The sequence below is a fragment of the Cebus imitator genome, unplaced genomic scaffold, assembly GCF_001604975.1.
Source record: "Cebus imitator isolate Cc_AM_T3 unplaced genomic scaffold, Cebus_imitator-1.0 Scaffold21, whole genome shotgun sequence".
NCBI classification, from domain to species: Eukaryota; Metazoa; Chordata; class Mammalia; order Primates; family Cebidae; genus Cebus; species Cebus imitator.
In genome coordinates, this window is record NW_016107336.1 from 9,641,953 (window position 1) to 9,669,282 (window position 27,330).

The following is a 27,330-nucleotide window of genomic DNA, read 5'->3' on the forward strand; positions in this document are numbered from 1 at the left end:
TTCTTCTCTAAACTGGTTATTCTAGTTAGCAATTCGTCTAACCTTTTTTTAAGGTTCTTAGCTTCCTTGCATTGGGTTAGAACATGTGTCTTTAGCTTGGAGGAGTTCATTAATACCCATCTTCTGAAGCCTACATCTGTCAATTTGTCAAACTCATTTTCTGTGTAGTGTTCTTTTGCTGGCAGGGAGTTGTGATCCTTTGGAGGAGAATAGGCATTCTGGTTTTTGGAATTTTCAGCCTTTTTGTGCTGGTTTCTCCCCATCTTAATGGATTTATCTACCTTTGGTCTTTGATGTTGGTGGCCTTCAGATGGAGTCTCTGAGTGGACATCCTTTTTGTTGATGTTGATATTATTTCTTTTTGTTTGTTAGTTTTCCTTCCAACAGTCAGGCCCCTCTTCTGCAAGTCTGCTGGAGTTTGCTGGAAGTTCACTCCAGACCCTGTTTGCCTGTGTATCAACCAGCGGAGGCTACAGAACAGCAAAGAATGCTGCCTGTTCCTTCCTCTGGAAGCTTCATCCCAGAGGGGTTCCCAACAGATGCCATCCAGAGCTCTCCTTTATGAGGTGTCTGTCAGCCCCTACTGGGAGGTGTCTCCCAGTCAGGATACATGGGGGCCAGGGACCCACTTGAGGCAGTCTGTCCCTTATCAGAGCTCAAGCACTGTGCTGGGAGATCCACTGCTCCCTTTAGAGCTGTCAGGCAGGGATGTTTAAGTCTGCTGAAACTACCCTCACAGCTATCCCTTCCCCCAGGTCCCAGGGAAATGGGGTTTTATCTATAAGTCCCTGACTGGGGCTGCTGCCTTTTTTTCAGAGATGCCCTGCACAGAGAAGAGTCTAGAGAGGCAGTCTGGCAGCTGTGGCCTTGCTGAGCTGCAGTGGGCTCCACCTAGTTCAAACTTCCTGGTGGCGTTGTTTACATTCTGAGGGTAAAACCACCCACTCAAGCCTCAGCAATGGTGGAAACCCCTCCCCCCACCAAGCTTGACTCCAGACTGCTGTGCTGGCAGTGAGAATTTCGAGACAGTGGGTCTTAGCTTGCTGGGCCCCATGGGGGTGGGACCCACCAAACTAGACTGCTTGGCTCCCTGGCTTCAGCCCTCTTTCCAGGGGAGTGAACAGTTCTGTCTCACTGGCATTCCAGGTACCACTGGGGTATACAAAAATGAACTCCTTCTGCTAGCTCAGTGTCTGCCCAAATGGCCACCCAGTTTTTTGCTTGAAACCCAGGGCCCTGGTGGGGTAGGCACTGGAGGGCATCTCCTGGTCTGCTAGTTGCAAAGTATGGTATCTGGGCTGGATTGCACCATTCTTCCTGGTACAGTCTCTCACAGCTTCCCTTGGCTAGGGGAATGAAATCCCCCAACCCCTTGCACTTCCCAGGTGAGGCAACAGTCCACCTTGCTTCGGCTCCCCCTCCATGAGCTGTACCCACTGTCCAACTAGTCCCAGTGAGATGAACTGGGTACCTCAGTTGGAAATGCAGATATCACCCACCTTCTTCGTCGGTCTCGCTGGGAGCTGCAGACCAGAGCTGTTCCTATTCGGCCTTCTTGCCAGTGGGCTAATTGAAGTGTTTCTGATACTTCAAGTACGAGACTAGAAGGTCATCATGAGACGGCACTACAGTGAAGGCAGAAGAGTGAGTGGTCTATGGCAGGATGTCCTGAAGGCCAACAGGGACTATGCTGAGGTTGGCAGTGGGTATAGCAGTAGATACTCGTGGTGCTCCACTCAGACCCCTCTTCAGGCTGACGCAGCTGCTGGGAATATCTGGTATTCACAGTTCACAGCTGTGTCCTTCTCTGGGACTTGGCCTTACTGACAGGGCCTGCCTTGCCCAAGGTTATGCCCCTTCCTGCGAATGTGCCCATGACCAGTGACTTGCTGTTGTGGAGATATGAAGGCCTTAATCTCAGTCAACATTGAAGGGCCATGTGAGCTCCAGAGCCCCCCATGGGATCAGCTGAGGCCTCAGTTGCGATTGTATTATGGGTCAGCTTCATCCTCACCCCTTTACAGGTGTAGCTTCTGAGAGGTCTCCCCAGTAAAACATCTACGTGCCATTGCTTATCTCAGAAACTGAGTCTACAGTACCCAGTCTAAGACAGATGCTGATGGGACCTGTGATAAAACAGATGGGAGCATTCACTGCTGTACCCCAGTGCTCAGCACAGTGCCTGGCACATCACGGGTGATCTGTAAATCCTTGTTGAATGAGTGAATGAATGATAGATTTGAAGAAGCTAATCCTGGCCTCGGATATTGATTAGATGACGGGGTTATTGGGGGGAGTATGATAAATTTAGATATTACAATTTCTCTGATTTACATTTATTGCCTAATCCTGTGCTTTCTTCTTATGCCTGATTCCATACCTTCCCCGCACCCTCCACTGTGTCCCCTGTGTACACCCTATATGGTTTTCTTGAGGTGGCTAGTGTTTCAGGGAGTTTCAAATGAGTTATGAGACCATGTCAGTAAGAATTAAATCTGTTGATGCCTCCCTGACATTCCTATCTAATAACCTGTAGTTGAGATGCTAGGTTTTCTGTTTTTCTGCAGGTGTCTGTGAAGTGTGGCAAATGCTCAGGAGTGATGAGTCTGGATTTAGCGGGGCTCATTGCGCGTCGATATATAAAATGAAAATAATTAAATTGGGTGAGGGGAGGAAATGCTTGGTTCTCTGATTGTCCCAAATTTCATTTCCGGAGGTGTCCAGGGAGTGCTTTCGTGGTAGAGACAGGAGCATTACCATTTTAACGAGCCCAGTCTCCCCGTAGTTTATGGCTTCCTTTCACCCACGGCAAATCTGATGGGCAATTGCTTTTCCTCTTACGGTGGCCTTTCTGGGATCCAAGATTAGGTCAGACACTCCTCCCCACTGTCAGGCAGCCTCATAAAGCCTGTTATGGCTCCTTCCTTTAATTGGAATTCCAGGCCATTAAGTAGTGGCCTAATTTGCTGCTGTGGATTGTTTCTCATATTGACTTTGCCAAAGTAAGAAGCAAACCAGATTTGGGTATGAGTCTCTTCCTACGTTGTGTTACTTAAAGGGTCAGATTTGCATTTCTAAGACTTGAATATGCTTTGGGGGAGGGGCCTAAGGAGTAGAAGTGGAGATACTTTAGTCAAACAGAATTATGGAAATGGGCCTTTACTGGGGATCATGTATCCTCTGCTTTGCATTTTATATGTTTTAATCCAAGAGGCGAGGTCATGAATCTAAAGTTACAGGATTGACTTAGGGCGGAGAGCTGAGCAGGACCTGGCCATCTGGGCTTGCCAACGGGAAGGCTTTGTAGAAGCTGTCAGGTTTCTCTTCTCATGATAGGCAGAACAGTCTGTTTCCCATCAGTAGAACAGTCGGACCAGAGACCGAGGGGGAGAGTTAAGCTGTTGGTGTGAGTGTTCTGGCTCTTATGTATGGCTCACTTGACCAGGACTGTCACCTTTCCCATACTAAGAGATGTCAGGAAATTGTACCTGCCAGACAAAGTCTTAATCAGGGAACACACTTCCCAGGTTATCAAGACTAGTTTGAGGAGTGTCTTAGACCAGTGGAATTGGAGTTTCCGATCAAACTCTGGATGAATTCTAAGCTTTCCAAACAAGAGCAGCTCACTCACTGAGGACCCAGCCCAGTATAATCTATGATTGTGGTCATTATTGATGTCTGGTCTTCCAGCTGCAGGTTTCTCCCTGGAGTCTGTTTTTCAGATAGCAAGAGCTCTAGCTGGCATTTGGTACCATCCACCGCCCACAGACTGTCACTCTGTGTAAATCCCTTAGTCCTGCTGGATCCCTCGAACAAAGCTAATCTGCCATCTGACACCTGGGCTTGTCACCTTTAATTCCAGGCTTCTGAGCTGCTCTCTCCAGGGAAATAAAAGGAAGGATTTCTCTCCTTCCCTCACACACTCTTGACATCTATTATTCCACTCATGGGTGTCTGCCTCAAGGGGCACCCAGCTGCACCTCTGTCCTCTTGTTTAATAGTGTGAAGTCATTTCTGAGTTTTTGACCTGCCCATTTTTCAGTTTTAATTTTCGGGTAAAGGATCCCTGTGGCAACAAAACAGCTCCTTTTCAGAAGCTGTTTCTGTATATAAAGTTTATGAACAAAGACAGACTTTTCAAAAAGAAGCTGTTTCCTCATGGTGGAATTGTGGGCGTTATGAGGATAATAGCGGAGGTGTTTTGTGGCGGAGGATGTATTTCTAGGCCTCAACCTCTATCTTCACCCCTATATAGTTGTGCTGGAGAGGGTGGGTTGGCTTTATCCGTCCCTCCAACTTCCCGTGATTGGGCACATAGATTGGCTGGGTAATTGATCCAATTTATCCATGAGAAATAGCATTGCTGCCATGTGATGGGGGCAGGGCAGAGTATGTCTGTAACCTAGGGTGTCCTTTCAGGGTCTTATAGTACTTTGGACCCAGAGTTTAAACAATGCATTAAAAAATACATGTACCAGTGAAAAGAAAAAAAAAAATGTATGAATATGAATCTATCATCTATCTATCATCTATCTTTCTATCTCTGTCTCTCCTATATTTTCTTCCTTGCTTTGTATGTATGTGTGTACACACACTATTATATGTATACAGTTTGCCCTCTGCATCTGTGAGTTCTGCGTCCATGTATTCAACTAGGCTCAGTTTAAAAATATTGGAAAAAAATCACATCTGTACTGAACATGTACAGATATTTTTCTTGCTATTATTCCCTAGACTATACAGTTTAGCAACTATTTACATAACATTTACATTGTATTAGGCATTATAAGTGTGTAGGTTATATGCAAATACTAAGCCATTTTATATGGGAGACTTGAGCATCTGTGGATTTTGGTATCCAAGGGAAGTTCTGGAATGAATCCTCCATAGATCCTGAGGGATGCCTGTATATGTGTATGTATATGCATGTGTATATATATGTGTGTGTGTGTGTATGTGTGTATTTACATACATATACTGGTGACCTTTAAATGCTTTGAAAGCACCTAAAACATAATATATTAAATATCTTTTAGTTTGAAATACCTAGAGTGGTTTCTATTTCTTGTATTGTACTCTGGCTTTTAGGCATAGCTTGGAGAGTCCTTTCTATAGAGGAATGGAGAATCAAGATAATTAGCTGGTCTCCATCTCTGTGAGCTGGGTTCAAGGATTCTGCTTCCTCCTTGCAATTTGCTTCAGGAATCTCCAGGACTACTTACTTTACACATGCCCAACTTTACGCAGGCATCTATTTTGGCAGGGTGTAATGCAAAGACCACTGGGGAGGGAGTCAGAGAACCTAAGATAGAGCGCTATATCTCTCTAACTGGCTGCATGGCTTGAGGCAAGCTGGACAACTTCCTTGAGCTATAACTTCATCATCTATAACGGATTGGAACCCTCCCCTCTTGTATCAAAGGATTGTTGTAAGAAACCAACACCAAGGCCGGGTGCGGTGGCTCACGCCTGTAATCCCAGCACTTTGGGGAGGCCGAGGTGGGTGGATCACGAGGTCAAGAGATCAAGACCATCCTGGTCAACACGGTGAAACCCCGTCTCTATTAAAACTACAAAAAATTAGCTGGGCATGGTGGTGCGTGCCTGTAATCCCAGCTTCTCAGGAGGCTGAGGCAGGAGAATTGCCTGAACCCAGGAGGCGGAGGTTGCGGTGAGCCGAGATCGCGCCATTGCACTCCAGCCTGGGTAACAAGAGTGAAACTCCGTCTCANAACAAGAGTGAAACTCCGTCTCAAAAAAAAAAAAAAAAGAAACCAACACCAATAATAAGAACTGTCAAGTGACCAAATAGTTACAGATAATTGCCAATGTTCCAGGCTCCAGGTGAAGCACAGGGAACACAGATGAGAGTGAACAGTGGTATGCTGGTAAACCAGCTTTCCATAAAAGAGAAGCCCTCATTTGTAGCATTGGACACTGTCTGTGGTGTAAGTACTCCTACTACGACTGATTTCAAGCCACTTACCTCACTGAATACAGAATTAGGAAGAGATGTATCCAAGGAACTCTTGTGAGCTGGCTCCAGGCCAGGACTGACAGACAGCCTTGCTTGGTGTGAAGATTACAGCACAGAGATGGAGAGCCAGCCATCAAACACTTAGCCTGACTGTGAGCTGAAGTAAGTGCTATAAAGGAAAAGAATAGGACATGATGAGAAAATGATACTGGTAAAGTTAATTTGGGTGACGCCTGGGGGAATGTGACATTGAAGTTGAGACCCAAAGGATGGAGATGAGTTACTCAAGTAAGGAGAGGGAAGAAGAGAAAGCAGGAAGAACATCCCAGGTGAAGGAAACAGCATGTGTGAGAGCCTTGTGACCAGAACGAGTTTGGTGATTTGAAGGAAGGCATGAGCTCAGAGGGGTTGTGGGTAGATGAGATTGCAGAGGGAAGTAGAGTCCAGATTATGCAGAGTCCTGCAGGCAGGGAAGGATGTTGGGTTTCAATCAAATCACACTGGGAAGTCTTTGAAAGTTGGAAGCCTGGATGTGACATGGATGATTGGGGCAAAAATGCAAGTAGAAATGCTATTTAGGAGGCAATTGCAAAAATCCAGGTAAGACAGGCTGCCTGTAATGGACATGGAGAAAAGTGAGCTGATTCAAGGTAACATGTGGAGGTAGAATTATTATTTACTGAACCTGCTATTATTTATTTTTTGACCCTTAGGTTTTTTTTAATTTTTAAATTAATGTACAATAAAATTGACTTTTTGGTGTACAATTCTAGGAATTTTGGCACATGTGGAGTCATGTAATCACCACAAAAGGATTCAGAACAGCCCCATCTCCTCCTGAAAACCTTCTTGAGCTATTTTTTGTAGTCACATTCTTTCCCTCAATGCCTAAGCGATCTAGAAGAAATAGGGTCATGACCTGATCCCAGTCAGAACCGCTGTTTATGTAGGTCCCCAGTGTGTTACTGTCAAGTCCTGTGCGAGGAGCATCTAACAGACTAAGCGTCTCCCAGAGGGTTATTTCCACCCCTTGGCCCTTCACGGACTTCCTACTCCGAGTATGCTCAGTCCCCATCTTAATAAGCACAGAAGATGCAGGAAAAGCCTGAAGGAGTTATAAAAGCTCACCAAAAATTTCCACATCCTGAGATATATCTACAAAGTCAGTGGTGGGGGAAGGCAATCTATTTTTAGGCACATAAATAATTTAGGTCAGACGATTCCAGGTAGCATTACATTATAGCTAAAAACAAACCTCGATTTGAATGGTTATAAAGTGATTTCAATAAACATTTCTAAAAGCATAAGCATTTTAATTAGCTCATCTGAAACTCCAGAGGGCCTGCTGAGATATAAATATACATATATATTCATAATATAGATCGTTGGGAATAGATTTCTTATTAGTTGCATCTCTCTCTTTCTTCCTTTCCCATTATTGTTTTTTTATTTCACAAAATGTCCCCTATCTTTTGAGTGAAAGAAGAGTTCTGTTTACCTGTGTTCTGGGGCCATAGAAAGTGGATAAAATTATTTTCTCTGGAAATGGGGAGGGTTCAGGATAGTTCAAACATCTCAATTCCTCAAAGAACTTCATGTATCATTATTTCCTTTGAAGTTGCAACTTCCTTGTTCTCTGGTTCCAGGGAGGAACATATGAGTTGACTGAGGTCTCGTCATTGGTCCAGGCACTAGAATACAAGAGATTGCCCTACGGATGAGCAGCTAAACGGGGAGCAGGGGAAAAAGGGAGAGACTTTCTTCCCAGCAATTCTAGGCTCTCTTCTGGGTAAATAAAGGTTTTGTGTCCTTTCTCTTGCTGGGTCCTCTCAGGAGCATGGTGAGACACACTGTAATTTCCGTCCTCTGCAGATGGCCCACAGAGTAACTTTTCCAAGGCTGTATAGTTATGCCTTGAGTCCAAAATTCATGCCTGGAAAAGAAGACAGGCTCTATCAGGGGTTAGCCATGTCTTGGGTTTCACTGATGTTTGAAGGTACACTAGGAAGATGAGAGATCTTATCAGAAAGTGGAGAAACAGAAGGAAACACAAGACAAAAAGGTAATATTGGAGGTGGAAATGGAGGGGAAACAAAAACAGCCCTTGACATCTGTAAAGAAATATCTGGAACCAGGTAATTTATAAAGAAAATTATAAGATCTGCAGGCCATTCAAGCATGGTGCCAGCATCTGCTGGGCTTCTGGGAAGGCCTCAGGAAACTTTTATTCATGGCGGAAGGTGAAGCAGGGACACGCACATCATGTGGTAAAAGCAGGAACAAGGGAGAGTGGGGAGATGCTACACGCTTTTAAACAACCAGATATTGTGGCAATTCACTGTCACAAGACCAGCACCAAGCCATGAGGGATCTGCCCTCAAGACCCAAACACCTCCCACCAGGCCCCACCTCCAGTATTGGGAATTACAATTCAACATGAGATTTGGGCAGGGACAAATATCCAAACTATATCACCGTCTATGCCAGTGAGAACCTCTGTAAGATACTTTGGAGTTTGCAGAGTTCTTTTATGTCTACCCACTTATGGTTTCAGAGGCCTTGGTAGAAAGGACTCAGATTTTGTAAACAGACATACTGGTTCTAAGTGCCTTTTGAACCACAGCTGAGAAAGTTGTATGGCCTGAGAAATAGCCCTACCCCAGATTTGGAAATGAACTTTGTTTTGGTTATCTGTTGCTGTGTAACCCTGCACCCCAAAACTTAGTGGGTAACAGCAATCACAATTTAACCACAATTTATTTTCTCTCGTGACTCTGTGGGCTGACCAGGCAGGTCTCTTACTTCATGTGGTGTCAGCTAGAGTCTTCAGATGGCTAGTAGGTGCAAAATGCCCACACTCATATGGCTGAGAAATGGTACTTCCTGCTGATTGAGAGCTCAGCTGGGTTATTGGCTGAGGGCCTTTGTGTTCATCTGTGTGGGCCTTTCCATATGGTTGCTTGGGCATCCTCCAAGCATGGTAGCTGAGTTCCAAGGAGTGTTTCAAGTGAACAAGCCTTAATGTGCAAGTATATATCAAGCCTCCATTTGCATTGTGTCTGCTAATGTCTCACTGGATAAAGATAGTCACATGACGAAGTTCAGAGACAGTGTGGTAGGGGACTACACAAAGGCATGAATACTGGGAGGCTGGTTCACTGAGGCCACCAAAGGAACTGTAACAATCTACCACCACCTCCAAGAAACCATTTTGCAACCTCAGCCCACAAAACATTGTCTGTGGCTCGGCCTTCATCTGAAACTTTATGCCCGCCATAAACTTTCTTGCCAAATTCTAATAGAATGTTCCTTCTGATACTGAGTCACAATTAACCTGCCAGTTTTACCCACTGGTCTTTGTTCACTTTGTGTAGAACACAGCGCCGGATATTAAAGCAACTTAGAAGAAATATGAGCCCTTATCCTTACTTAAGGAAGACAGCTATCCAAGTGCTGAGATGAGAACAAGAAAGAGCACATTGGTAAGGGAGGGGCAGGAATTCAGAGAAGAAAAAGATAAATGAAGGACAGAGTAGAAAGAGAGGAATGCTTTCTTTTCTTTTACCATCTCTTCTTTCCATCCTTCCCGTTTTTGTCCTTCTTCCTTTCTATTCTCATATTCTATACCCAACCTCTTCTGACCCTCTTCTCATCTTAGGTGTGAGATCATCCTAAGGTAAGAGTGAATCAGGCTCATCTATTGTATTAATTATCTATAGTTGTGTAAGAAATTATCCTAAAATTTTGTGGCTCAGAACTAATATTTATTATCTTTTATGATATTTTATGGGTCAGGAATTGAAGAATGTCCAAGTTGGGCAGTTTTGAATCAAGGCACTCACAGGTAGCTCTCAAGATGTCATTTGGGGTGGAAGTCATGAAAAGACTTGAATGGGTCGGGAGGACCTGCGTCCAAGGTGGCTCACTCACCTGTGGCAGGCTGGTGCTGGCTGTTGGTGACTGGTCACATCCTCCCCATTTGAACTTCTGCACAGGCTGCTGATTGTCTTATGACATAGCAGTTGGCTTTTCCTAGAGCAAGCAAACCAAGAGAAGAGAGTCAAGTAGAAACTACCCTTTTTATGACCTACCTTCAAAAGTCACATAGCATCACTTCTGCCTTGTTCTGTTCATTGGAAGGGAAACCCCAAGTGTAGCCTGCTTTCAATCAGAGGAGAATTAGCCTTCACCTTCTCAAGGAAGTGTGTCAAAGAATTTGCAGACATTTAAAAATTACCATATTTATGTTTTCTAAAGGCTCCTTATAAAATCATTGAGTGCTTTCTATCCCTTTTCAGTAATTTCTGAGGTAGGAATAGTCCCCCTCATGGGTGATAAGGAACTCTCACCATGGAGTGGGCAAATGATTTCTCAGTAACCACGTTCTCGTTCCCCTTTGGAAGAAAGTTCCCTTCTCACACAGGCTACAGCTAATGCTGACCCAGTGAGACTGAATGATGGTTCTCAAATGGCAAAAAGCTTTCAAAAGGGCAGAGAAGATTGGAGTGGAGAAGGCGCAGGAGTGACTGCTATTGGTCCCCTTGTCCAGTCAGAAAAGCAGGCCCCTTTGAAGGTGAATCTTCTGTAACTGCCCCTTTGCTTCCTTGAAATGAAGTGTACTTAGACCATGTGCTTCTTTTTTCCCTTCCCTCGTGTGCTCTGATTTATTAAAGTGAGAGTCATCTCGACCAGCTGTTGCTCATCAGCTAACACCACTCTCCTTTCCCACTCCTTCCCTTGGGGGAGTCTGCAAAGATTAGATTCAACCTGATGCTGGGAAAAATACCCGAAATGAGGATGGTGATGACTAGAGTAAGGGATCCTCAACTCTTGGAAAGAATTATCTGGGCTATTAAAAGAATAGTTAGGTTTTGCTTTTTTCAGTTGTCGTCATCACTTTCTCTGTTCAGTTTTTCTCCTGGGACTTTTTAGAGTTGGTCTTGCTCAGGCCGGGCTCTGCCTGGCCAACTCAGTTGTATGGTAGGAGAGGCTTTAGCTCAGTGTCTAGGTTTGAGTTCTTGTTATAATAGCAGTAGGTACAGTACTGGGCAGACAGTGGATGCTCAGCAGATGACTATGGAATGAGTGAGTAGAATAGGGCTTGGAGAGCAGAAGGAGGCTTGGGCTGAATGCTGAACCGAGTTCTGGCTTTGGATCTCTTGCTAAGCATGTCATCACTTGAGTCTCTTGGACTTGACTTTTTTTCCTTTCCTGTGAAATTGGAGAGACAGAGGTAGGTTGGGGATCCCAGGCATTCCATGGTTCTGGGATGATGACATGATTTGAAGGAATTAGAACTGTAGTCACCAGATGTGGCAATATTTAGAGAGATGCTTTAGCTCAAGCCCAGCTCTATGCTGATATGATGGCACAAACTGGAGACAGAGGCCCCATGTGACCTGGCGCAGGTTGAAGAACCTCTCTGGACCACCCTTGAGCCATCTGTAGAATAAAGAGGAAGTGGCGGCTTTTCTAGCTGTAGGTTCTCTGCTTCTAAATATTTCTTCCATCAGCAGCTGTACTAAGTGAAGATCCCATGGGATTACTTGGACAGTGCCAAACATTGGTGATAGAACACATTCAGCATGTAACAAAGATGCTGGGGACGCTTGTTTCCTGAAGGAGACTGTCAAGAGGGTAAGATAGGGTCTCTTTTCAGTCATGAGCTCTCTGCTGTAGGACTCTCTTGCAGTTTGAGAATGATCTAAATTTGGGCATTCAAAGGGCTGTTGATTCTGAATCATTTAGAGGGGAGTCCATTGTTAAGATAATGGAGTATAACTCCTTCATTCTTCTCATGAAGAACCAAGAACTCTGGGAAGGTGAACTACGTAACAATTTAGCAAATTAACGATTAGGCTCAGACCAGCACTTTGGTGACTTCTCATGGAAAGTTTCTTCCTATACTAAGCCTACGCCTGCCTTCAAGGAGTTCTATAGATTTCCAGTATCAATATCAGGTAGGAGCGTGTCTGGGGTGCAGCACAGTGCCTGCCACATAGCAGGTGCTCAATAAATACTAGCCAAATAAACAATGTGCATAACTGTTTCAGGCTCTTCCAATAGTAAAGACTAGATTGTGTCATGTAGATTCCAAGTTAGTAGTCATTTTTCCACGCCAAATTCCTCATTCCCTACTGCCTTCACCTTTGAACCTGACTCTTTTTGTAAATCTTCAGAGACATTTTTTTCCTTTTATTTGTTTTATAGATTGTATAAAAGACCACATCCCAGTCCACTTCTATTGTAATAATAAGACCTGGACACATGGCTCATGTGCAAAAACTGGGTCACTTTCAAGCTAATTTGTAGAACTTGTCCAAGGGAAGGCATATGTAAAGTGTTGATTCAGAATTTAAAAAAAGATGTGCAAATAAAAAAAGATGTCTCTTTATTGATTTAGGAAATTGTAATGTCAGAAGTTATTTACAAAAGTCTCACTCCTTTTGTATTCTAAAAACTCATTTTCACTGCTATTAATTTACTACTTTGTGTCCTCAATAAGAGTATTACAAATTTAATTGATTTTGAACTCACTGATTTTGAACTTAATGAAATTGTTTATCTCAGTAACTTCACTTTCATTTCTTTTCTTCACCATTAAACTTGGTGATATGAATCCCAAACTGATTTACCTAACAGCCAAAGGGGTGAAAAATAAGAGATCTCAATTTTTTGGAAGTTTTCCAGTTTCATATTCTAGATGACATAGTGGTTCAAAGCGTCATCTTGGCTCCTCTTGTTGAAAGATGTTTTCTTTAAGTCTCCATATTTGTCTTGCTATTTAAGAAGAAATTGATTCCCTACTCTGCTTGAAGAGCATTTGATGACTTCCCATTGTTCCTAAGAAAAGCTTTAAATGTTTTAACATGGCATTCTCAGCTCTCGATCTGGCTGCCAGTATACCTCATTGTCTATATCCCTTCTTGTTACTTCTGCCACACATTCTTTGCTCCTGGTCCCTCAAATACACTAGAAATTTTAGTAACAACAGTGTATCAATTATCTCTTGCTGCATGACAAGTTATCCCAAACATTAGGTATTACTTCTTGGATCCTGTGGGTCAGGAATCTGAGCACAGCTTAGCTGGGTCCTGAAGCAGGGGCTTCTTCTCTTAAAAGACTGCAGTCAAGGTGTCAGCAGAGGTTGCAGTCATCTCAAGATTTACCTGGAGCAGGAACTGTTTCCAAGCTCACTCATGTGGTTATTTGTAGAATTCAGTTTCTCCTGGACTGTTGAGCTGAGAGCCTCAGCTCCTTGTTGGCTGTTGGCCAGAAGTCACCTTCAATTCCTTGCCAAGTGGCCCTCTTATCAAAGCAAGCATAAGAGGGTGGGTGGAGAGAGAGAGGGAGGGAGGGGGAGAGAGAGAGAGAGAGAGAGAGAGAGAGAGAGAATCAGCAAGTTGGAAATCTGTCTTTTGTAACCCAATCAGGGAAGTGAAACCTCATTACCTTTGCTGCTTCTATTGGATACAATGAGCTGGTTGTAAAGGGGAGAGGCTTACATGAGGGCATGAATATCAAGAGTTGGGAATTGGGGATAATTTAGAGTCACGTCAGAAGCTGCCAACCACAAACAGTATTTAGGGTTAATAATTACTGAGTATGTACTATGTAACAGACACTCTGTTAAGACCTTTCCCGTACAGTATTTCATTCAGTCCTTACAAAAATTTTAGTAAATAGATAATGTTTTCATTTCAATTTCATCTCAAAAAGGTTAGGTAACTAGCAAGTGGCAGAGGCAGGATTTGAGCCCTGGTTAGGGGAGGAGACAACGGCCTTATTTCTCCATTGTCAGCTCAGCACTGAGGTTGTGACACAGGAACCTACTAGGTATTGAGTAACTTCAAAATGAATGAATGAATGAATGAATGAATGCAGACTTGGGTCCCACTCCAACTGCTTTTGCCCAAACTCTGGTCCTAGGCCTTGACCCAGTAGAAATAATACATAAATTACCATGTGGTTAACAAGGGCTGAATTATATTTAATCAATGAGGAGAACTCTGAATTTTAGGTGCAGAACTCAAGAGATGTGGTTCTGCCATTTTTCCTCATGTACCTGTCACTTAATGATGGAGACATGTTCCAAGCAATGCAGCATCAGGCAATTTTGTCATCGTGCAAACATCTCAGGGTGTACTTCCACAAAGCTAGATGGCGTAGCCTACTACACACATAGGCTATATGGTATAGCCAATCGCTCCTAGGCTTCCAGCCTATACAGCATGTTATTGTACTAAATAGGTAATTATAACAAAATGGTAAGTATTTGTGCGTCTATCTAAACATAGAAGAGGTACAGTAAAAATATGGTATGAAAGAAAAAATGGTACAGCTGTATGGGGCATTTGCCATGAATGGAGCTTGTAGGACTGGAAGTTGCTCTGGGTGAGTCAGGGAGTAAGTGGTGAGTGAAGGTGAGCCTGGGGCATTACTGTGCACTACTGTAGACCGTATAAACACTGTACACTTAGGCTACACTAAATTTATTAACTTTTTTTCTTTCTTCAACAGTAAATTAACCTTAGCTTACTGTAACTTGTTTACTTTATAAACTTTGTACTTTTGTAAACTTTTAAACTCTTTTGTAATAACACATAGCTTACAACATAAACACGTCGTACAGCTATACAAAAATATTTTCTGTATATTCTTATTCTATAAGCTTTTTTCCTATTTAAAAACTTTTTTTATTTTTTACATTTTAAGCTTTTTTTGCTAAAAACTAAGATACAAACATGTGTTAGCCTAGGCCTCCGCAGGGTCAGGTCATCAATAACACTGTCTCCCACTTCCAAATCTTGTTCCACTGGGAGGTCCTCAGCAGCAATAACATGCAAGGAGTTGTCATCTCCTATGATCACAATACTGCTTCTGGAGTAACTCCTGAATGACCTGCTTTGTTCTTACAGCTAAAAAAAAAAGCATAAGGAGTACACTCTAAAAAAAATAAAAAGCATATAGTAAACACAAACCAGTAACACACTTATTTATCATCATTATCACGCATTATGCGTAGTACATAATTGCATGTGCTATTTTATACTACCGGCAACACAATAGGTCCGTTGACACCAGCGTCCCCTCAACCAGGTCAGCAATGTGTTGTGCTACAATGTTGCAATGGTTATGAATCACTAGGCAATAGGAAGTTTTCAGCTCCATTATAAATCTTGTGGACCACTGTCGCATATGCAGTCTGTTGTTCACTGCAGTGTCATTATGCAGGACATGCCTGTTGTAAAAAGCAGACTTCATTACTACTGAGAACTTCAAAAGGATATCCAAGAAATTAAAATGCCAGAACCCAGGATGAGAGATTATGGAGTTGTAAAAGAGACTGCTGAAAACTTGAGAGGAATATTAGAATAGTATTAGGAAGGTGGAAGTGGTAGCTAGCAGTTGGCAGGGTTTTAAATCCGAGTTGTCTTTCTTAAAGACATATAAGATTGTCTTAGTCTGTCTGTGCTGGTATAATGAAGCACTACCAATGGTGTATCTTATTAACACCAGAAATTGGTTTCTCACTGTTGTGAAGGCTGGAAAGTCCAAGATCAAGGCAGATTTGGTAACTGGTGAGGACCTGCTTTCAGACCCACAGAGCATGTCTTGTCACTGTGTTTTTACATGACAGAAGGGGCAAGGGAGCTCTCTCTGACCTCTTTCGTAAGGACAGTAATCCCAATCATGAAGGCTCTGTTCCCATGACCTAATCACCTCCCCAAGGCCTCACATTTAAACCCATCAACTTAGAGGTGAGGATTTCGTTGTATATGTATTTGCAGGGGGCGGAGCGGGGCAGGGGGACATAGGCATTCACACCATAGTAGAAATTAAAGCCAGCACACAGAGAACTAGCTGAACTGGAGATAAGTTATCCTGTGTCTGTGGCAGAACAGATTAGGAAAGAATGAGCAAGCAAAGAGAGTAGGGACAAAGAGAGGAGGGTTCTTTTTGCATCTGGCCCTTAACTCAGCGACTCCTTTTTCTATCTCTCCACTTTCAGGATTCACTGAGGTTGTCGGGCCCCTGTGGGAATAGGTTAGGTGGACCCAAATGTCACGGCTGATAGATAAATGTCCTTATAGTGTCACAGTGAAATTCAGCACTTGCGAATGCACAACACTGGGCAGTTTATGAAGTGCTTTCTCATGGGGTCTTGTTTGTGCGTTCAGTGACCTCTGAAGTGATATTGTCAAGAAGACTGGACAGACCTATCATTTGATCAGCACCCCTTCTCCCTCTGAGGAAGCCACATGGTAATCAAATCATCATAAGACGGCCCAGTGAGAAAGGACCAAAGTCCTGGTGTTTAATGACATTAAGCAAATAGTTGGGCAGCACACTGAGCCAGTGAACTCTTAGGGCCAGGGTCTCCCCTTCTTGGGATGTGCACTGTCAACTGTTGCCTCTGAGTCTCTCTATTGTGGGATCGAAGTAGAGCTCTCTCCCCCTTCTGATGGACACATCTTTTTTGTGGTTGTTGATGTTGTTGCTGTCCTGATTAATGCCATGGATACAAATAAAGCCAGTTCATTGCTCTTGTCACAGCTGGCACGAAAACATTTTGTCTCTGAGATGCCATTTGAACAAGTGACCTCATCCATTATTTATTGGCTTTATAATTTAGCCCAGCCTTTCAGATGCCCACGGGATGTCACCTACTCATGGGCATTATTAGTCACAGTTTTATAAAAAGACAACAAGGCTTAGAGGAGTTGGCATGGGAGTTTTTCAGGCATTTTTTTTTTTTCAGTTTCATTGAAGGCATAAATAAAGCCTCTCAGGAAATGGGAGAATCTAATGCAGGTTTTCTGACTCCAGACTCTGAGTTCTTTGCACCTTCATACCTTCCCAATGTTGGTTCCCTGGAGAGTTACACTGAGTAGATTCCCATTGTACTGCCTCGTTTATTGCACAATCATATCTGGATGTGCTCACAAGAGCCTCAGAATCCAGATGACCTTCTTCTGCCTTTCTCTAGAGGATATGCCTTGCTGCTTTCCCAGGGAACCATAATTCTTCAGCACTCGATGGTGAAATTGTCTGTTTTTCAGCGTTTCAGTTCCACAATCGCACCTCATTTACAATATTGCTCAAGTGTCCCTTAGGACCCCTGCAGAGCCACCAGAGAGTTTGTCCACAAAGAGAAAACTCTTCCAGCCTTTATCTCCCAGGATCTTACTGCATCTGCTGGCCTATCTGGTAGAAAAGCTGTAGGCTTCTAACTTACATTTTGTTGCAGGAGGGAGAAGAGTTACTAGGAAGGTTAGCTTGAGCCAGGATGAGAACCCATGGAAACAACTTAAGCCAACTTGGTTTCTTTTGGAATCCCATGTGGTCACTCAAAGATTACATGGGCTACACTGTTAAGGAACCAGGTGAGTCAAAATCTTTCTAAAGAGAGTCTGAAAAATATCTCTTTACAGATTATACTACAAAAACAAAAACAAAAACAACAACAACAAAAAAAACCCCAGAGAGAAATGACTCATTATTTCTTATTTAAATTCAAAGAACTTTTTTGGGGATTATAAATAAACTCTTCATCACTCACTTGAAGGTAATAAGGCTTATGATTATCTTGCTCTGAAGTGTTATGTTCCAGCTTGCCTTTTCCTGCCATCCAGCTTGTGTCTAGCTTTACCTCACCCACCACCAGTTGGCATGACTTTAAGGAATGAAAAATAATTTTAATATCTGCCAAGGTAAAATATAATTAGTCTGGTAAATCTTCTGTTAAAAAGGGCATGAGCAAAATCTCCAGACTAAATAGAATTTATTTCTGGATTGTCTTCTATTTTTAATTATTTCTATTATCTCTTCCTTTTTTTTTATTATGGGTACTCAAAGGTTGATCATATTTTCAAGAAACTGAGCCAAAACAAAGCAGAGTAAACAAAAAACCATAACCAGGGGACAAAGTAGGGGGGAAAATGTGAATGAGCCATATAGTTGCTTTGTGCATCACCTGTGTGTTCATCCATCCATCCATCCATCCATCCATCCATCTATCCATCCACTATTTAGTTAGTACGTGTGAGGCCTGATTCTTACCCTTGAGGGTAGAAATCCCACAAGGTTTAAAGTTACAATGGCTTGGGTTATAATTTTGACTTTGAATTTATGCTAGTTGTGAGTTCTACAAAACCCACAATCTCTGCAGCCTCAGGTTGCTCATCTCTACAATGGGTTTCCAAACCCCTCCTTGATAGGGGTTTGGTATTATGTACCTAGCACGATGCCTAGTACATAAGAGTTTCATAAATATTGTCTCTCATTTCACTTTTCCTTCTCCTTGTCCTGATTGATTAGCTGATAGACACCTTGAGTCACATTAAAATGGAGCTCACCCAGACCTTCCCATCTTGCCAGTTTTGTTAAGAGAAGTAATTAAATAACAATGTGGCACAGAAGAGGGCCCAACACACTTTACATGTTAATGATTTCCAAGGATTCCTCATATCAGAAGATGATACTCGAATTTTTAGACCTGGAGTATCCTGGGATCTTGGCCAAGCCAACATCCACAAGATGCCACCCATGCATTCCATGATATTGGACTGGTCTTGGGGAGCTGCTGCCCAGCATCTCCCTTACGCTAGATGGAGCTGCCGTCCCATTATATGTTAAACTCCAGAGTTCAGCAACAGGTGTGATTTCCCATTCCCATTCTATTAGTCCCTAATAGAATCTATTAGGACTAATCTCATCATGCCATCCAACTGAGTTTGCCTCAGCGACTGTCAAATGCTTGAGTCTCTAGAATTCTGTCCTCAACCATACTTCTATACTCTGTGGTTCAATTCATCCTCTATTCCAAGGTTTCTGGCACTATTGACATTTTGGGCTGGATAACTCTTGTTATGGGAGACTGTCCTGTGGATGTTTAGAAGCATCCCTGACTTCCACTCTCAGGGTGCCAGTAATAACCCCTCAGCTATGACAACCAAAATGTTTCCAGGCATTTCCAAACTTGGGGGGCAAAACTGCCCCTGATTGGGAACTGCTGTTCTAATCTAACTCCCACCATCCATTATGTCCTTTGGAAGTGTCATCAGAAAACTCATCTCTAACCTCTTCTCTGAATTTTTCTGTTTTCTTTCTATAATTGGAACTTGGTTTTCCCTTGGTTGTTTCAATGGTGGCTGTTTCTTCTCGGATGTAGTACCTATCTATGAGGAATGCAAATGATCATTTGGAGGAGAAAAGGCACTCTGGCCTTTTGGGGTTTTTCAGCATTTCTTCATTGATTCTTTCTCATCTTCATAAGTTCATCTAGTTTCGATCTTTGAGGCTGCTGATCCTTGAATGGGGTTTTGTGGAGACTTTTTCTGTTGTTGATGCTGTTGTTGTTGCTTTCTGTTTGTTTTTCTTTCAATGGTCAGGTCCCTCTTCTGTAGGGCTGCTGTGGTTTGCTGGGGGTTCACTCCTGGCCCTATTCATCTGGTTTGCTCCTGCGCCTGGAGATGTCACTCAAGGAGGGTGGGGAGCAGCAAAGAAGGGTCTCTGCTCTTTCTTCTGGGATCAGATACCTGTTTAATGAAGCACTGTGACTGTCCCTTGGTGGAGAGGGTATGCTTTGCTGAGGGAGAACCCACTCATCTGGGCTGCCTGGATTCCTCAGAATTACCAGGATGAAAGGCTAAGTCTTTCTGTGAGCAACCCTCCCTCTAGGGGCTCAGGCCCAGGGAGATAAGGGCTTTGTCCCTGAGCCTCTGTCTGGAGTTGTTGGAGTTCCTGCAGGGAGGCCCTGCCCAGTGTGGAAGGATGGGTCAGGCCTGAAGAGGTGCTCTGGCTACAGCCTGCCACAGCCAGTGTGTTGGGTTGTGGGGGACGCTTCTTGGGACCAAGCTGCCCAGCCTCCCTGCGTCCTGCAGAGGCAAAGGGTAGCCTGGAGCTAGAGAGATGGATGCTGCCCTTCGGCCACCCAGGGAGCTTGGCCTGTTAGGCAGCTCTGAGTCTAGTTGCTGGCTGCGGCTCCTCCCACAAAGGAGCTCAAAGGGCTTAGACAGCAGGCAGCTGCAACTGCGGTGCTGGTGCCCCCAGCCCTGGGAACTCAGCAGGCTCAAGCAGATTCTAGCTGAGAGGCTGTTGAGAATCTGCGCGGCTCTGGGGTTGGGACCCTAGGCCCCGGTGGCGTGGGTTCGCGAGTGGGATCTTCCGATTCGTGGGTTGCACGGTTTTGTGGAAAAAGCACCGTTTCCCCAACGGGGTAGCACGCTCACTCACTGCCTCCCTTGGCCGGGGGCTGGGGGCTCCGTGGCCCCATGTGGCTCTCAGGTGAGCCACGGCGCCACACTGCTCTTCCTTCCCTCGCCATGGATCACGCTAACCATAGTCAGTTCTGATGAGAACCTGGGTACCTTGGTTGCCAGTGCAGGTTTCACATGGTATTATGGTTCTTTTCAATTGCAGCCTCTGATGGCTGCTAGTCGGCTGTCTTGGCCCCGACACCCCCCACCCCCCACCCCCCCCTTTTCCATCTCTTAGTCTATTGCTCTACTTTTTGGGAGGTTTTCTCAACTTCATCTTCAAAGATGTCCATTGAGGTTTTCATTTCTCTTGTAGTCCTCATTTCCAAAGGGCTCTGTTTTTCTTCTCTGAATATTTTAAAATACATTCTTTTCTTTTTAACACATATAGTATTTTCTCTTAAGATACCAGTGATAGTTTTTAAAAGATTTTGTCTTCTTGTATCGTCTCTGCTTTCTCTAATTTTCCCCTGCATGTTTGTTGTCTTTTTTACTATTCATGTTACAAGCTTTCCTCACAAGCTATCTTGTTAACCTTGATTGTCTGCTGGTAACTGAGAAGAGCATCAAAAAGCTAATTTAAAAAATTCAGATTACACGAGGGGAATATTTTGGGGAATATCGAAGCCCTTGTAACAGACATGCTTACTCTGCCTGCTTGGGAATCTGTCCTAGGTGGAACCTGCTTTCCACAGATTCCCTCCTTTCTCCATTTCTGAATCACAGATTATATGCCCCAGATTGTTTTTCAGGAGTTCCAAGATTTTAAAAATTGTTTTTATTTTGAGAAATTGATGAATGAAAGCAGCCAGATGCCCCTTGACCACCAAAAGAGTACATACTGTAGGATTCTATTTATATAAAATTCTAGGAAAAGCAAACTAATCTATAGTGATAGAAAACAGATTGGTGGTTGTCCAATGTTAGGAGTGGAGAAATAAATGGATTCCAAAAGGGCCTGAGGATACTATTAGGAGTGATAGAAATGTTCATTGTCTTAATTTTGTTAAAGGTTTAATAGGTGTATTCATCTGTGAGAACTCATTACATTGTACACTTTAAATATATGCAGTTTATTATATATCAGTTATACCACAATAAAGTTGTAACAAAAAGAGAAAAAAAAGCTCATTTGAAGTTCTATGTTGCCATTCATGGTTTTCACCATAGTTGGAAGATTGTACCATTTCACTGGGGAACTTTTGATATCAGTGTCTTTAGATTTCTCTATTAGGCGGGCTAAATTTCTCAGAGAAGGGCTTTAGGTCTCCTGGTTGAAGGATTCAGCTTGACTGATAGTATCCTGGAATCTAAGGTGGGCTGAAGTCTGGGAAAGGGAGATGGGATTGAATTTCCACATTTAAGGTACACCTTTTAGTTAATGCCCATGTTTTTGGTGCAGTAAGTTTGTCCCTCAATTGTTTCTGGTTTCGCCAGTCCAGAGATTTGCACTTTCATCCTCGTTAGAGTGTTGATTCTCAATGTATGGTTTGTGGACCCCTAGGGGGTCCCTGAGACTTTTTCATGGGTTCAGCAAGATCATAGCTGTTTTTGTAATAACACCGAGACTATATTTGCCCCTTTTCTTCCCATTCAGGAGTGTATAGTGAAGCTTTTCAGAGGCTACATGATGTGTGATGTCATAAGAGATTGAATGCAGAAGCAGACAGTAGGTAAGCTAGATCTACTATTAGATCTTCTATTAAGCCAGGAATTAATGAGATTTGAAAAATATAAAATAATGCCATTCTTCTAGCTTAAGTTTTTTGATTTGGAAAATAAAGTTGTTTTTCAGAAAATATTTATGTTAATGTGGAATGGGTTTATTGTGGTTATTTTTGAAATGAATTAATGAATGAGTATTTTAAATACTGCAATTTTAATTTATCACACGACGAATATCAATATATGTAATCATCATAAACTAAAGCTCTTTGGGGTCCTCAATGATTTTGAAGACTGCAAAGTAGGCCTGAGACTAAAGATTTGAGAACCGTTGCTCTAAAGTATAAACGTCCGGAGTTCAGTGAGGGTGGATATAGTCTCCTGGTTAGATGAAACTGGGGGGGATCCAAGGGCTCTAACTTCTTTTTGAACATGAAATCCTTTTGCTTCCTTTCTCCCTTTTATCCCTTTCTTTCAGAGGCTCCTGATAGCATAGATAGCAAAGCTGAGAGGCAGACAGAACCCGTGTCCCTGAAGACACTGAGCTGATGAATCAGCCAGCTCTGAAGGCTGATCTACCTCTGGAGATGCTTCCTGTTACACAAGGTAATACATTTTGTTTGTTGAGGTGGTTGTTAATTGCAGCTGAAAACATTAATCGAAGCCAAGAAGGGAGTATGTTTCAGGAAGCTGGGACTGTAGCCTTCTTTGTTGATGATGAAGACTAAAAGTTTTCCTGGGATTTGGCTATATGGAGGCCATAGGTGACTTTGGCAGGTTGTTTTCAGTGGAGTGATGGTGGCAGAAACCAGATTATAGTGGCTTCTGGCATACCTCTTCTCCTGGTGTTTTTCCTCTTTGTCTTTTAAAAGTTTCTTTTATCTTTCTTCTTGACCACACCATAAAATGTTGGGGTTTTCTCAGCTTAGTTTGAGCTTTCATCTCCTCTCTATTTTTTTTTTCTTGATGTCATCCATTCCCATATGTCTAAATGTCATTTTATGCTAGTGTCACCCAGATTTATATTTCCAGCCCAGCCCAGATCTCTCTTTCTCTCTGTATTGTAGAATCACATATGCAACTGCCCCCTTGCCATCGGCAGCTGAATATTTCTTAGCTATCTCAGATTTAACCTGCCCAAACCAGAAGTCTTGATCTGCCCTTCACCTGCTCCGCTCCCTCCTCTCGGTTTGCTCTTTCTCAGTCATAAAACCAACATCCACCCAACTACTCAAGCCAGGAGTCAAAGCATCATCCTTGATTTCCCCCTTCCTTTCACTCCCTGTTTCTAATCCATTAGGAAGTTATATTGATTCAATCTGAAAAATATAACTGGAGCCTTCTCTCCCTGTCCAGTGTCATCTTCTTGACCTGCGTCACCAACATTTCTTGTCTGCATTATTGCAGCAGACTCCCAGCTGGCTCTGCCTCCTTTTTCACTCTGCTTCCATTATTGCTGTCTCCCACCCAGCAGGCAGAATGCTCTTCTAAAAATATACAGTGTTGACCATGTTACTCTTCCTGCTTTAAATCCTTTAACTGCTTTTTGCCTTTACAATAAAATCCAGGCTTCTTTTCATGACCTATAAGACCTGGCGTGATCTGACCCCTGCCATTTTCATCAGCCTAATTGTGTATGCACCTCAGTCTGGCTGCACTGGTCTTTTAGCTTCTTGAACAAACTACTTGCTTTCAGATACCCTTCCCCATTCTTCGTGACTTGACTAGCTATTTGTGTTCCTTTAAGTCTCAGCTTAAATGTAATTTCTTCAGCAAAGTATTTCTACTGACTTTACCAAGTCAGTTTCCCTTATGATATTCTCCTACTCAGTCCTTTGTTTTGTTTACTTTAAAAAATTATTATATTTTGTTTCATTGCATAGATAAAAATGTGGAGTTATTGTATGAAACTATTTATTTCTAGGTTGTGTCTGGCTGCACAGGTAGAAAGGGTCTCACCTTTGCTAAGCTGCTGTCAGGTGACAAGGTGGTTCCCATTATGGCCTTGGCTGCCTCAAAAGGGGATTTGCTTCTTGGAAGAGTTTGGTAAGTCTTATTAACTCAGAGGAAAAACAGCAGGACACATGAGAGACCACATTGACTCTTAGAATTCCAGAAGAATTATTTTTGAATTTCCCAACTGAAAGCATTAGAGACTTACTTAATTATGTTAGATTCCTTCAATGATTCAGTCTTTTGTCTCAGATTTACTGGGCATGTTACTGAACTAAATGTCTATGGCTTCTCATTCTGATTTTTAATAACAGAGAATCAACAGCTTGTTCCCATTTTTTGAAATCTGCAGCTAAAGTATATCTGAAGGGTCACCAGAGAGGAGAAAACAGAGACCTAACCCTTGATATTGTCAATGTTTTGAATTTTATCCACTCTGGTGGGTATAAAGTAATAGCTCATTGTGGCTTTAATTCACACTTCCCTGATGACTAAGGAACTTGAGTATTTGAGGATTCTCTGGAAACTAGTGGGGTCAATGATTGGACAGCTGAGTTGATCTCCAGATAGTCACATAATGACAGACTCAATGTATTTGGACCCAGGGTGTCCACTTCCTCTCCTGGCACCTTAACTTTACTGTGTGCATGCTTTGTCTCCAACAGGATTTTGGAACATGTAGCTCTAGGGGCATCCTTTCTTTGGGTGTCGTGAAAAGCAAAATCAAAAGCAAGCAGACACTTGCTTTTGTCTACACTCCCCTCCTTTTTGTAAAACAATTTTATTAAAAAGTTTAATAATTTTCATAGAGAAGAAAAGGAAAATGTTCCTCTTGGAGGTGCCAAGCTAGGAGGAGGCAACAGGAAGGAAGTGGGGCATGTTATGTACTAAGCTTCTAGTGTGTGCTGTGCACTGTGCCTTGTTTCAGCTAATCTTCATGATGACCACATGAGGTAGTTACTGTCACTGCTCCCATATTACAGATGAGGAAATGGAGGCTCGAGGAAGTCTTGATTTGCCCAAGGTTGCACAGTGGCAGGATTTGAACGTTGGTCATTGATGCTAGAGCTTATACACTTAACAGACATGTTTTTCTAGAAGAGCCTGACCTTGTAGTAGAAAAAACCCCCAGACTTTAGAGACAGACAGCTAAATGTGCAAGCCCCAGCTCTGCCGGCTACATGACCTTGGCCAAGTTACTTAGCTTCTTGGAGCTCCAATGTCTGTAAAATTGGAATAACAACATCTACCGTTCAGGGCTAGAATAAGGGTTAAACGAGATCCCTTTGTATGTAAGTGTCTGACATAACTTCACGCAGGAAGACCTTCAAATGGCCAATAAACATATCAATAAATTTAAGAACATGCTTAAGTTCATTAGTCATCAGGGAAGTGTAAGTTAAAACCACAATGAGATCTCACGGCACACCCACCAAAATGGGTAAAATTCAAGATTGACAATGTCAAGTGTTGGCAAGATTGACAATATCAAGTAATTACAACTCTCGTGCTGCTGGTTGGGAGTATATGTTCAAACAAAGCCTTTGGAACGTTGTTTGGCGGGCTCTACTGAAGCTGAAATTATGCATACCCCATGACCCAGTGTAGTAGTCTGTTTTCACGTTGCTATAAGAAATTGCCTGAGACTGGGTGATTTATAAAGGAAAGAGGCTGAATTGACTCATAGTTCCACATAGCTGGGGAAGCTTCAGGAAACTTATAATCATTGCAGAAGGCACCTCTTCACAGGGTGTGGGGAGAGATAATGAGTGCTGAGTGAAGGGGGAAGACCCTCATAAGACCATCAGATCTTGTGAGAACTCACTATCATGAGAACAGTATGGGGGAACCACCCTCAAGATTCAGTTAGCTCCACCTGGTCCCACCCTTGACCCATGGGGATTATTACCAATTCAAGGTGAGATTTGGGTGGGGACACGGAGCCAAACTATATCATTCTACCCCTGGCGCCTCCCAAATCTCATGTCCTCACATTTCAAAACACAATCATGCCCTTCCAACGGTCCCCTAAAATCTTAACTCATTTCAGCATTAACCTAAAACTCCAAGTCCAAAGTTTCATTTGAGACAAGGCAAGTCCCTGCCACCTATGAGCCTGTAAAATCAAAAGCAAGTTAGTTATTTCCCAAATAAAATGGGGGTACAGGCATTGGGAAAATACATCCATTCCAAGTGGGAGAAATTGGCCAAAACAAAGGGGCTATGGGATCCATGCAAGTCTGAAATCCAGTAAGGCAGTCATTAAATCTTAAAGTTCCAAAATGATTTCCTTTGACTCCATGTCTCACATCCAGGTCACACTGATGCAAGAGGTGGGTTCCCATGGCCTTGGGCAGCTCCACCCTTGTGGCTTTGCAGGGTACAGACCCCCTCCTGGCTGCTTTCACAGGCTGGCGTTGAGCCAAACCATATCACCCAGCAACTTCATTTCCGAGCATATATCCAAGAGAAGTTAGAGTTCATGTTTACCAAGAGACATAGAAGAATAGTCATAGCACTTTTCATAATATCAAACAATGAGAAACAGCTCAAATGTTCATCCAGAGAAGACTGATTAATAAACCTGTTGTAGTAGAATACCATTACTTCAAACGGCAAAAACTGCAATTACTCTTGCACCAACCTAATATATGATGGAAACTTCAGCAACAAACTACTAATATATGCACAGATGAATTTCACAGACATGATGAGTAAAAAAAGTTCATGTACCGTATGATTCCATTTATGTGAAGTTCCATTTATATGAGTCTACTTATATTTCATTTACGTGAAACTCAAGAATAGGCAANTTGACCAGGATGGTCTCGATCTCTTGACCTCGTGATCCACCTGCCTCGGCCTCCCACAGTGCTGGGATTACAGGCTTGAGCCACCGTGCCCGGCCGAGTCATTAAATCTTAAAGTTCCAAAATGATTTCCTTTGACTCCATGTCTCACATCCAGGTCACACTGATGCAAGAGGTGGGTTCCCATGGCCTTGGGCAGCTCCACCCTTGTGGCTTTGCAGGGTACAGACCCCCTCCTGGCTGCTTTCACAGGCTGGCGTTGAGCCAAACCATATCACCCAGCAACTTCATTTCCGAGCATATATCCAAGAGAAGTTAGAGTTCATGTTTACCAAGAGACATAGAAGAATAGTCATAGCACTTTTCATAATATCAAACAATGAGAAACAGCTCAAATGTTCATCCAGAGAAGACTGATTAATAAACCTGTTGTAGTAGAATACCATTACTTCAAACGGCAAAAACTGCAATTACTCTTGCACCAACCTAATATATGATGGAAACTTCAGCAACAAACTACTAATATATGCACAGATGAATTTCACAGACATGATGAGTAAAAGAGCTAGACAAAAAAGTTCATGTACCGTATGATTCCATTTATGTGAAGTTCCATTTATATGAGTCTACTTATATTTCATTTACGTGAAACTCAAGAATAGGC

General features: G+C 42.9%; 1 long non-coding RNA gene across 1 annotated transcript in view; it reads left to right on the plus strand.

Annotated features, from left to right (window-relative positions):
• The first annotated feature begins 10,920 nt into the window (after positions 1 to 10,920).
• The window catches only part of LOC119470070, a 30,922-nt gene continuing 14,512 nt past the window's right edge, over positions 10,921 to 27,330 (plus strand). Inside the window, exon 1 of the long non-coding RNA XR_005198944.1 lies at positions 10,921 to 11,614. This is a non-coding gene — a long non-coding RNA (uncharacterized LOC119470070). The remainder of the gene's footprint in view (positions 11,615 to 27,330) is intronic.